Here is a 12,760-nt window from a genome sequence, read left to right as displayed (position 1 = left end):
ACTCATAGAGCCTGTTCTACCTAAGCGGATAGGAAAAGGTTTCTACTCCAGGCTTTTCCTGGTTCTAGATAAGGCAGAAACTTGGGAGATCAAGTTTGGATCTATCCAAATTAAACATTTTTTTAAAAAATTCAGAGTTCAGGGTTTTAACCTTACAATAATCTCTCTCTTCTCCTTTTTCTTCAAGCGTTCCTACTTACTTTAGTCCTCAAGGATGCCTGTTTACATATTCCCATCCACACAAAACACAGGCAGTTTTTAAGATTCTGTACATTGGGGTAACACTTTCTATTTACTACTTAGCCATTTGGCTTATCTGTGGCCTCAGTGCATCCATATCTATCCCTTCTATGAACGACAGCTTGATTCAGGCAACTTCCAAACAAGACACTCTAAAATAAAATCTTTTCACTTTGTAACTCACTTACTTTTCTACTTAAGTTTTACTCTGAACTTCATCAACCTTGGATCCAACCCATTCCTTGGTGTTTCTTGGATGTCTTTTGAACACCGCCATCAAGATGGCATTTCTACCGCTGGACAAAATTCTTGTATCTGGAAACTAAATTTTTCATCCCTGACATCTCAACCAAGGGAGTCTCTGAGTTGCAGGCCTTTGTGTTCTCCTCCCTTCTTAGTTTTCCATAAGGTTATCATGGTTAGCCTTAGAACTAACCTTTCTTTTCTCTCAGTTTTTAAATAATGATATAGGTACACATAAATTAATAGAGAAGAAAACAATCCATATTAAAATTGTCATTGTTTTCATGCACTATATGTACGTTTTCTTTTCAACAATTATTCATTTCGACATTACATAATTGCTCAATTCCTTCCTTTTTAAAACCTCACTCCTGAACATTATTCTATATATTGTTCCCACAAACACCATTTATTTTTATGTAATCTGTTAATTCCCCTTTTCTAAATATCCCACCTTCATTTCTTTTAACTCCTTTACAGTATTCAGTACTTCAGCTACTGTTGGTTTAAGAGTTTGATTTCAATTTTCTAGTAATTGCTTTTAAGGCTTTACTGTGTGGGTAGTTCAGGTCATGTATCTCATCTCAAAATAATGCAAACATTTCCTCTCCCAACATTTCTGACAAAGTACTGTAAAATGTAGGGAATTCTTAAATTCTGCCAACTGGTTACAGTCCCAAAAAACGTTTCCCAATGACCTCTCTTTCCAGTCAGACCTCCAGCATTTGCTGTCTACCTGAAGAAGAATTGTCTGAAGTCTTCTTGCAGTAATGTATTAAGTGTACTTTAGGCCCTTTGTTTTCAAACTAAGGGTGCCCTACTAACATTTGTTGGACAATGCATAAATGCATATGGTCTTTTGGACTCAACTTCCTAATTTCTTTTAAATTATATTTGCTGTTTGGTACAGCAACAGTTATTAGTGAGTGTGTTCTTATTTAATACAGCAACGTGTGTTGACTTCCAAGATGGCAACACACTGATCAACAGCTTAATCTCATCTCTCCCGGTATAAAAAAAAGAAACTGAAAAATAACAGCCCCTGATATTGTCATCTTGAGTAAAATTCAGTTACTGGCCAGTAAGTACACTGCCAGCAAAGAAGACATTTGAAAAATCAACCAGAAAAGATGAAAAGAGATCACTGCCTGTAAGAATCCCATAGCTAGTCAGTAAAAAGCAGTTCAAGCTTCAGGTTTGATACAGGAGATAGCTTCCACTAATTTAGAGGGAAAAAAGTCAAATATATTCAGAGAAGATTAAAATAAATGAAACTATGAAGTATATAAATACTGGAGGCCCAGAGTCAACCCTGAATATTGATACCTGAATACCTACTCCTGAGATTGGAACGAGACTTGTCTTCCCCATATTTCACTGCCTTGAGATGCAGGAATTAGTCATTTGAAAGTATGTACATATACTCCTGTTTGTCCTAATCTGTAATATAATCCTGTCTTAGTTTGTTTAAGTAAGCGTTCCCTGCAGGTCTATCAGCAGCCATAGTCTCTCTTATAATACCTCCTGCCTGTTAGAATTAATCCTCCTACTTTGTCTCTATACTTACATTCCCTTTACCCTTCTTAACCTCTCACCTAAAACTCTCCCCCCTGCTTGCAAATTACATATCTATTTTTCTCACCTCTACCACCCCTAGTCTTTCTAAAACCCTTTAGGTAAATCCTACTTACCTTACCTGCTATAACCATTCTATCTAGTCTCTCTAAAACCCTTTATGGTAGATCCTACTTACCTGCAATACCATTCTACTTATTTTTTTCCTTCACTTACCTTGCTCCTGGATATCAGCCTTTAAACCCATTCTGACTCCTCCTTACCTCTGTTACTCCTGAACCTATTTCTTTATCTTTGAATCAGCCCTTAGACAGCTCTCCTTTCACTCTGCTATCTTAATCTCTCAACTCCTAGGTACCTTACATTAGATTTAACTCTCTCTTCACTGATTGTTCTCCCTCAAAACCTGTCTGTGTCTGAACCCGTTCCGTTCGCCCTGTGGGCTCACTCCGCTCCCCTACCCTACCCCCAAATTCCACCCACCCCCAGTGGTCCTAAACTTATACTTCCTAAACCACACCCCCTCACTCATCCAACCAATTAATTGCTCCAAACAATTTACTCCACCTAGCCACACCCTCCTCCTCTAACTCTCTCTCTAGTATCTCTACTTATAGTACTATTTTCCCAAATAGCACTACTCCTTCCTCTACCTGTTTCTCCCACTCCTACTAGTCATTATCTTATCCCTCTCAACCTCCTTTGTATCTGTATAGTTATATATAACAGTATGCAAACTACTGTAAAAGTTATCCTAACCAACTTAATACTCTTAACCATATCATTACCTGTCCTGACCTCAGCCTATCTCCTAACCTATTTTGAAAAGTCCAATCTCTCCCTCCACAATCTCCCTCCAAAACAAACAACCACTGTTGATATCTCTCACTCCCATACACACATTAACATCATCTCCACTCCCTGCTATATATCACCTCAATACATTTGATGCACACACATTAAGTACAACAGCCTTTTAATAAAAAATGGAAACTTCTAATTAACTAGTCACACAACCCAATATCTAAACCACAAAGCCCTACCTTAAGGGATGGGGACATGCGCCCTAATCCTGGCCCAACCAATGCATCTATAGTAAATATTCACTACACGACATTCCCAAACCTGCCAACCTTAACCAAATTCTCCAGCTCTCTACTTATAGCACATCTCAATGTCCGCAGTATCAATAACAAAATTGCCCACCTTCATGCTCTCCTTGATATTCACTCCTTCTACATTTTCTGCCTTACAGAAACATGGTTAAAACCTGGAACTAAGGATAATGAAATTATCCCCCCTGGCTATAACATATTGAGACAAGACTGATTAAAACGTAAGGGTGGGGGAGTAGCACTCCTCTATAAAAGTGGCCTACAGATCTCCTCTATAACTGATAACCCACCTTTGGACAGTAAGGCTGAAGTCCTTATCTCCAAACTTCAAATCAACCCTAACAAATCCCTCTATGTGATCTGTATCTACCTACCCCCCGGTAATAATAACACTATAATAGAAGATATTCTTAGCTGGGTGTCCTCAACTTACCCACAAGAAACAATAATACTAGGTGACTTTAACACAGACTGGAAAACCTTCAACACTAATAACCCGTCCTCACATATTAATCTCCATGGCTTTATTCAAACTATCAACTCAACTACCAGAATCAACAAACCAACCAAAAAAGAGAGCACCTTAGACTGGATACTTATAAATAAACACCCACATACTTATAATGTAGGAACCTTACCAGACGGAATGACGTCTCTAACACCCCTACCTACAGGATTTCACAAACAAAGTAACACTTTAACCCTGTACTATTCCAAAACAAACTCAATGCATGTGACTGGAAACCTCTAAAAATACTTCCTCTAGATGAGGCTGTCAAATATTTTAACTCTAAATTTCTTGCAATCCTAGGTGTGCATGCACCTAAACGATGATGTGCATGCACCTAAACGATCTATTAGAATGCAATCCAAACCAGCCCCCTGGCTTACAAAAGAGACTAGACAAAAAATTCTACTTAGAAACAAAGCTTGGGCTAATTGGAGAACTAACAGAACCTCCCCTGAACAACAAACCTTTAGACAGCTAAGAAACGCAACTAAAAAAGCTATACTCTCTGACAAAAAGAACTACTATTGTAAGCTACAACAAACACACCAAAAGAATCCTCAGAAATTTTGGACTACCATTAATAGGCTCCTCAACCATGGTCACTCCAGCACACCATCCCCTTATGATGCTGATCATAATACCCCAAATCAAATAGGCAACAACTTCAACACCTACTTTACAGAAACTATACAATCCCTAGCTAGCCAGCTTTCCACTGATAACACGAGGCTCCCATCTTCTTTAGCTGGATCTTTACCAACATTTACATTTCAACCTATCTCAACCACTTTCATCTATAAAATCTTACTAAAACTTAAGCCTTGCACTCCTTCAGCCGACCAGTTACCTTCTGAATATTTACAAATAGCAGCCAAAGTTATTGCCTTTCCCATATCCATCCTACTTAACAGAACCATTAATGAAGGAATCATTCCAGACATCTGGAAAATCTCCCACATCATCCCCCTACATAAAGGGGGTAAATCCAACGACTACTCTAATTACAGACCAATAACTCTACTATCACCTTTAGCTAAAGTCATGGAAAAATGCATTCACCACCAGCTACTAGACCACCTAACTAAACACGACATACTGGCCAAGTGCCAGCATGGCTTTAGGCCATTTCATAGCACTACCACCGCTCTACTCTCTTTCACCGACTCCATTAATAAGAACCATAATAACAACATCCTCTCTTCTGCTCTCTTCATTAACCTTTCAAAGGCTTTTGATATGGTTAATCATCCACTGCTTATAAATACTCTTGAACTTCTTGCTCTAGATACCCCAGCTATACAATGGTTCAAGTCTTACCCTAACAATAGGCAACAGGCAGTTCTCTGGGAAAATAAACTTTCATCCCACCTGCCAGTCACCATTGGAGTCCCCCAGGGCTCCATTTTAGGACCTCTTCTCTTTTCACTATTCATCAACGACCTTCACATGGCAGTTCCTGAAGCCACCTGCATTCAGTATGCAGATGATTCCACACTTATATGTTCTGCCAACTTCACTGCTGATCTACACTCTCCAACTCAAAAAGTATTCAACTCAGTAGAAGACTGGTTCTTGAAACGCCGTCTCCTTTTGAACGCCAAAAAAACCAAGCTTCTACTCTTCACACCTAGCAATAGGTCCTCTCCTGTAAACTTCTCTATTAAATCTAACAATGGTACCCTCATCTTTCCTGATCCTACTACCAAACTATTAGGAGTCACAATTGACAACAACTTCAACTTCGATAACCATATAAATAACACCATTCAAACAGTGAACAGAAAAATGGGCTCCTTATATTGAATCAAACCCTTCTTAACTCCCATAGCTAAAACCACCATTGCCCACTCTCACTTAATCTCAACTCTTCTCTATGCTTCTCCTGTTTATACTAATCTAAAGAAAAATAAGCTTCTCAAACTATCTAACTCCTATAACAATATTGCCAGATTTGCCACTGGTAATGCATTTCGAACACACCACTGTCTGAATCTAAAGCAGCTAAACTGGCTTGAACTCCCTAACATGCTAACTTTTTCCCAACTCACCATTGCTAATAAAATCTTTTACCAACCAAATAATACTCCAATACTTGCTAACCTCATTACCCCTTATAATAATCTTAATTCCCTATGCTCTTCGAGTAAACTACGTGCTAGCATAAGTAAGTCCAATAACTTGTCAGGCGACAGCCAATTCTCCAATACTGCTGGGAAACACTGGAACCTTCTACCTACCAATCTAACACTACTACCTTCACTGTCACTCTTTAAGCAAAAACTCAAAAGTCACCTAAAATCACTCTGGTTATGTCCCTGCACTAACCCGGATTAATCTACTACCTTTCCTGTTTTTATCTTCATACTGCCTATGGATACATAATCATACTCTACATACCCCTCTGTGTGCTAAAAACTGGTCATTGTAAAACTTATATAACCACAAGTATTTATGTTAACTAACAATGATCTCTAGTGTCTGTCTCTTATCAAACGATCACATGACTGTTATATGACTTTATACTCACCTTCTTAGTATTGTACTTTTTATAACCTTTCTCTTTATTCCAAATACCTATTACTTTATTTGTTATACAGTTGTATATTTCATTTTGTGCTATGTTGGAGCTTTTCTCCCCGGGCCTCTACTGAAAATGGAAATATATCCAGTTAGACTAGCCCGGTCAACAAATTGAAATAAAATAAAGATAACAAAAGGCTTTAACTAGCTATTCAGATGAACTGATAAAATTGCAAAAATCAGAGGTCAAAATGCAGAAAAGGCTGTCTGAGTGTGAGACTTCTTAAGAAGAATGGTTTCAAAAAATGGTAGAAGACCAAGCACGCAGGGAAGATCTACGTTTTTCAGCTGTACCAAAGAAATTGGAAGGAACAGAATGCACAAATAAGCAACTACCTTGATAAAAATGAAGATAAAAATGCAAAGTAATGAAGTAAAAATGAGACACTGGTCCTTTCCCACCTGCTTGTTAAAAAGACAGGAATTTAAGGAATGGGTAGTAGAAATGAAATGAGAGGCATTAGGGAAGACAGAAATATCTTCAGAACTTATAGATAGTGAGTGGGTTAAATGAAAATGGGCTTTAAAAATAGGGTAGAAATAAAAGCGAAGGAGAGATGATTAAGAAGTAATAGGAACTACTTAAAAGGCCAACAAAGGTTTAAGTATTGCAGAATAAGGGGAATCTCACAAAAAGAAGAGGAGGCGCAAATGCAGAGTGCTAAAGAGAGAGACTAAGGGAGAATCTGGATAATATGCATGTACAAAATATTGCAGTTAATAACTTCAGACCACAAGAACTTTTAGCGCAATAACTTAGGCAACATAACGTCAAAAGGGTTATTGGCAAACTTAAGGAGCTTATAACTAGAAAAATAACTAGAGATCCTGTAGAGGTATTAAGAGATATTCCAGAAATTTTATGAAAACTTGTATAAAGCAGAGAAATATGGAAATGAAAAAAGCATAAATGGAAATATTTATGGAAGACTTAATTATGCCAAGGTTAGAGAGAGAGAGGGGTCGCTCAACAAATAATGGTTAAGATAGGAAGAGATGAAATAAAAACAGTGGTGTATAATCAATCTTCAGGAAGGTCTCCAGGAACAGATGGTATTCCTGTGGAAGTTTGGAAGCTAGGAGGGAAGAAAGTGATTAAGATCTGGACAATTTTGTTTAACAGTATTTTAAAAGGAAGAGAGATATCAACATCTTGGAAGAAAGCTGTGGTAGCTGTATTGCCTGAAGACTGATAAAGACCCATCAGACCCAGCTTAATATAGACCCATTTCAGTTTTAAACCAGGATTATACAGTATTTATGAATCTACTAGCTAAAAAATGACAAAGGTGTTGGTAAAATTTACAGACATGGATCAGTGTGGTTTTGTGGAGGGGAGGCAAGCATTTGACTACATTAATAGAATAGAATAGTGATAATTCAGAGAGATGCAGAATGTAAGAAAATACCACTGTTGTTGATGGATCTTGATGCAGGGAAAGCATTCGACAGAGTAAGCTGTGATTTTTATGAGTAGGGCAATGGAAGGTTAATAAGGGGGATATATGAAGGACCAGAGGCAAGAATTAAAATGGGAAGGTTCCTCTCTTGTAAGTTGTGTTTGAGCAGAGGAACTAGGCAGGGGTGTCCTCTTTCCCCTTTATTTACTTTATATTTGGAGCCACTGGCAAAGAAAGTAAGGGACTCAGAAATTTGAGGATATAATTAGTATGTTTATAAAGAAAAGTTATCTTTATTTGCAGATCATATTATTTTATACCTGATTAATCCAGAAAATGATACCTCGGTCTTATGGAACATTTTGAAACAGTTTCAGGTCTTTTCAGGATATAAAATTAATGAAGATAAAACATCATGATCACTACTGTACAAGTAATAATAATGAGCTTTAGCTGATGGTGCAAGTCAGTGCCCAGCCAGACTTATTCAGATATCCCCTGGCATGCAGTCTTGAGATGTGGCTGTTAGGTGGAGCCCAGTTACAGAAAACAATGCAGTGCATGTACTGATCAATTATTTTTTGCCACTTGAAGTGAACAGTCAATCTGATATGCTTTGCTAATTCATAGCTGAGTCCTAGGCCATAGTACTTGACAATATTAACTGTTTTTTACCTGTAATTTTTTCTAAGGGTTATTGTTACCCGGTTTTGTGCCTTTACTGATGGTGCAAGAAAAATTTCAGTCAGTTTCCCACAAAATACTTTCACTTATAATCCACTTATGTACTGTTTTTGGCTAGTATGAACCTAAAAGAACTTTGATGGGAGATTTGGCATAATGGTAAAGTCAGCCTTACCAGTACAAAGTACATGGTTTGGTTGTAATCTGTGATTATTGGCAAGGCTTGTAATAACCCGCAGATTGATAGTTCAGTATTACCTATGGACCTCTGAGAACTTTGCATGAAAGTGAATTGTCAACCAGTTGGCTTTCTGGGGGGTGGGGGGGTGGGAATTGACGTAATGACTAAGATGTGTATCTCACAGACAGGAAATACAAGGTTTGATTCTCACTAAAAGAAATTGGTTAGGCTTAAAATGGTCCACAAGGGCAGCTAGCCTAGTACTTGTCTATAAATGTAACTTTAGTATAAGGAGCGTATTATTAACTAAACATACTAGAGATATGAGCTCAACAAAACTTTGCTAGTAATCACTGTTCATATAGAACTGTTGTAATTTTTATTCCCAGCCAGAAAAGTGCAAACAAGGACGTGTGGATGGGATGAAATGTCTACAAGCCAAGCCATCAACATTTGTTGCTTATACATCCAGCTAAGATCATGGATATTTACAACTTTTGCAGCTGCTCTCCCCTCCCCCTAAAATGTGGAAGTATGTGTATGTATGTCTAAGCATGTTTGGGTTGTAGAAAGGACACAACTATGTAGGCAACTAAGCTGACATATATCTTATATGACCTTTCTGATTAATGCCAGTAGTATACAGAGTACAGAAGAGTAGCCAAACAGTGATAACATTAACACCATCTTGTATTTAGTGTCTGTAAGCTGTATGTACCTCCAAAAGCAGAGCAAGAGTCGGTCTCCTGCTTATGATCTAGTAGTCTTCCTCATAGAATTGGGAGCTGGTCAGATTGGAATTATGTAATATTATGCATTAGTCACTCAATTAAAGAAGTATTAGTAGCCTTGACTACTGTTGGTAGCAAAGGACCTGGAGATCATGTGTGAAAATAGAATTCTGGCTACGTATTGTACAGAATGTGTACGTTGAAAACGGATCTCATGATGCAGTACTGCAGAGTTAGCTTCTAAGGAATAGCTGTCCCTTCCTATTGGCTTGTCTGTACTGAAGGATATTTGGGATATCAGGACCTACTCCTGGAACCAGTCTTGGGGGTTGAAACTCATAAAAGAGAACTTGGTGACTGGGTGACATGCAGAGCCTAGCTGGACTCAAGCTGTAAAAGTTGCATGGTGTTGCCTGCATTCTCATCACCCACATGCTGAAAGCTGAGAATCAAATGCAGTATCAGTCAAGTGATAGGTAGGAGTAGGATAGTTTAAGATGGAATAGTCTTTGGTCATGGAAACCAGTTGTTGGAATATGGAATGTCACCTCACTGCTGGAGAAGGGTCTGTAGCTTATGAGAAAGGTTGAAAAATGACAACAAGATTTAATTGACCTTAGCCCTTACGCATTAGTTCTGGAAGCAGCCTTCTTGAATTGGAGGTTAGTCTTTTGCCTGCTGCAGAGCTGACCCTGTGGAGAGACACTGGAAGGGTTTGGAAATGCTTAGAAGCTACCAGCTGCATGCTACTTAAGAGTTTGCACCAGTAGACAAGAGGGTCACCTGAGTGCAACTGTATGATGAAGAAAGGAAAGACATATGTTTATGCCTCTTCACCTAACATGCTACCTTTGAGGCTGTGGATACTGCATTTGATAAGATAGGATACCACCTATTCATTATAGCTCTACTGGGAGGCTTCAGTGTAGCATTATTGCAACCAACTGAAACCTAATTTGTTGCAGGATAATGTTTCACTAAAATGACTGATCTACAAAACAGATCCCCCACATTCACATGCTCTAAACAAACTGAGTTTGCACCTTATTAAAGAAAGGGAGGATCTGTTTGTTTAGAGCATGGCAGAGTGGAAGGCCTCCACAATATCCAGGACAGGGTCCTTTTAGAAAACAAAAACAAAACAATTTTGCTGGGTCAGTTTTCAGCAGAGTAAGAATTGTTTTAGAAAACACTGAGGAACAAGTCTGCCTCTAAGGAGACAGAGACGGAATTATCTGGTATGGTTGGAGCCATAGTTAACCCACTTTTGCAGTGCTGCTTGGAAGGGAAGCTGCTTGGATTGGCAAATGTTGATGGTGATTCTCATTTTCAAAAAAGGGGAGAGGAAGGTCTGCTCCAGTTGTAGAACATCTTGAGAAAGCGTATGCCAAGATACTGGAAAGGACGTAATACAAGAGGTATTTAGATTTAAATATGGCCGATACTTAAATGTAGGGAGCAGCATGTCTTGTGATATGGATTTCTTGTAGAAGGCAGTCTGAATAAACACCTCACAATGGCTGGAAGTGCATAGAATGCACTTGTTTTGTTTACTGAATATTCAGGGAGCTGTTAGGAAGTTACATGATGTTAGGTTGGAGACATCTCCAGGAATGAGGAGTAAAGTTTGCTTTCAAAAATTTGGGTATAGAGAAGTATGATTAATGGTGGAAAGTGCTTCAGCTGCAAACAGTCAGGATGTTCTAGTTGTATGGCATCATAGTAGAAATCTGGAAGCTTTGGATTCAGAAGTATTGTTTATTCCCCCTGCAAATGGAATAGCCAAAAAGTCTGAAAAGGGTCAACATATCACATCTGTGTATGGAAAAGAAACCATGAAGGTATTTAACACTTCTACTTTTCTTCAAGTGGATAAGAAATATAACAGTAGTAAGGGAGAAGGTCAGGAGTTATTCTGAGCTTAGAAAGGACTTGTAATTTAATAACTATTTTCTTAAAGAGCATGTAGTCCTACAGAGACAATTGAAACTTATGTCACTCAGGTGAATAAATAGGTCAAATAATATGAATTTAATAAGACACAAGATTCATAAATGGGAGATTCATTGGTGGTATGAGAAATGAAGAAATGATGGACAGAGTATTAATAGAGGCAGATTTGACTGTATCAAAAGCTGTGAATACACGTAGTGAAAATGAAATTACAAGTGCAAAGTTAAAAGAATTAACTGATGAAGAGGATATGTATAAGGTAAAATGTGAGTCATTTAAAAAGGAAAAATGCAGTATGGATGCACATCTAAACATTGTGATTTGTTCATTCAGACTACCTCCTACAAGAAAAGCATACCACATGACAGGCTGCTCACTACAGTTAAGTTTCACCCATATTTAAATTTGAATACCTATTGCAAGGGGAAACTGAAGCCACTGATACAAAGTGTGGCTAGGAATTATAGTCCTTCTTTTAATGGGTTTTGTACAACCTGCTTTCAGAATGGATTCTTTTGTAAAGATGTAGAAAAAGAAAACACGTTGTTCAAAGGTTTTGCATGTTAGTGAAATGAAACATGAATACAAGCTGTTTTTGGTGCTGTTGTAGTGAAAAGATTTGATACAGTGAAGTCTGAAAATGTACTAGAAATGGACAGGTATGTTAGCCGGACTGTTTGCAAAAAATGCTGAGAATTAACTAGAATGTTGAACTTAAGCTAGATACAGGTGCATAATATTTCCTTTTTTGTCTCTTATGCATGAAAAAAAAGAGTTGCATGCACATTAATTTATTTAGAACACCAAATAAAGCTAGGGGTCAAAAACTATTGACATGTAAATATAAAAGTAAGAAACACAAGATCTTGTTTCAAGTCATATTACATAAAGAGGTAAACAAAGGGGATTATCTTTATGTTTTGGGTAATTTGACGTGATAGGGTGGGAATGGCAAAATTAATTCATGGGATGAAATTGCAGATTGAATGTGAAACAGCAGATGTCCTCCTATTCTCATTTTGCAGTATTCTAACTCAAGGGTTTTCCTGTCTTGCTACCTGAATGTCCAGCCAGTATACAAAATGTTCTAGTAACTGCTGGGTACTTGAGATGTCTGACATTAGCTGAGGGAACATGCACCACAAACGTGATGTCTGTTTGTAACAGACCTCAGAACTTCTCTGCCACCAGTCAAATGTCAGCTGTTCCTGCCATACTGGCCATCGGATTGAAAATTCTAAGATAAGTACCCTGTTGGGGACGTTTTGTTTCTTTGGAACACTGCATGCATTGTAGGTTCATGTCATCTAGGAAGGGAAAGTGTAGGTGTGATCATCAGAGCTCCCATAATGATGTCCACGAGCTTTGCCTTGTTTGTTTAGGGCCTACACATGACCATAAGTCCTGCTCCATCTGCCAGCCTTCATTCCAAAAACACTACACAGCCATCTGCACATGTTAAACTTGTACCTAAGCGCTTAGCTTTAGGTATGGAGGGGCCATCTGGACAGCTCGTCGAGCCACTGAAGGAAAAGGCCAAGGTTGCT

General features: G+C 38.2%; 1 protein-coding gene across 1 annotated transcript in view; it reads left to right on the top strand.

Moving 5' to 3' along the window:
* ABI1 (abl interactor 1) overlaps positions 1-12,760 on the top strand; it is a gene marked incomplete at its 3' end in the record, with an annotated part of 1,176,232 nt that overhangs the window by 1,022,656 nt on the left and 140,816 nt on the right.

The sequence above is a fragment of the Protopterus annectens genome, chromosome 3.part0, assembly GCF_019279795.1.
Source record: "Protopterus annectens isolate FY-2018-M chromosome 3.part0, PAN1.0, whole genome shotgun sequence".
In the NCBI taxonomy this organism is placed as follows: Eukaryota; Metazoa; Chordata; order Ceratodontiformes; family Protopteridae; genus Protopterus; species Protopterus annectens.
This window is presented reverse-complemented; position numbering and strand designations above follow the sequence as displayed.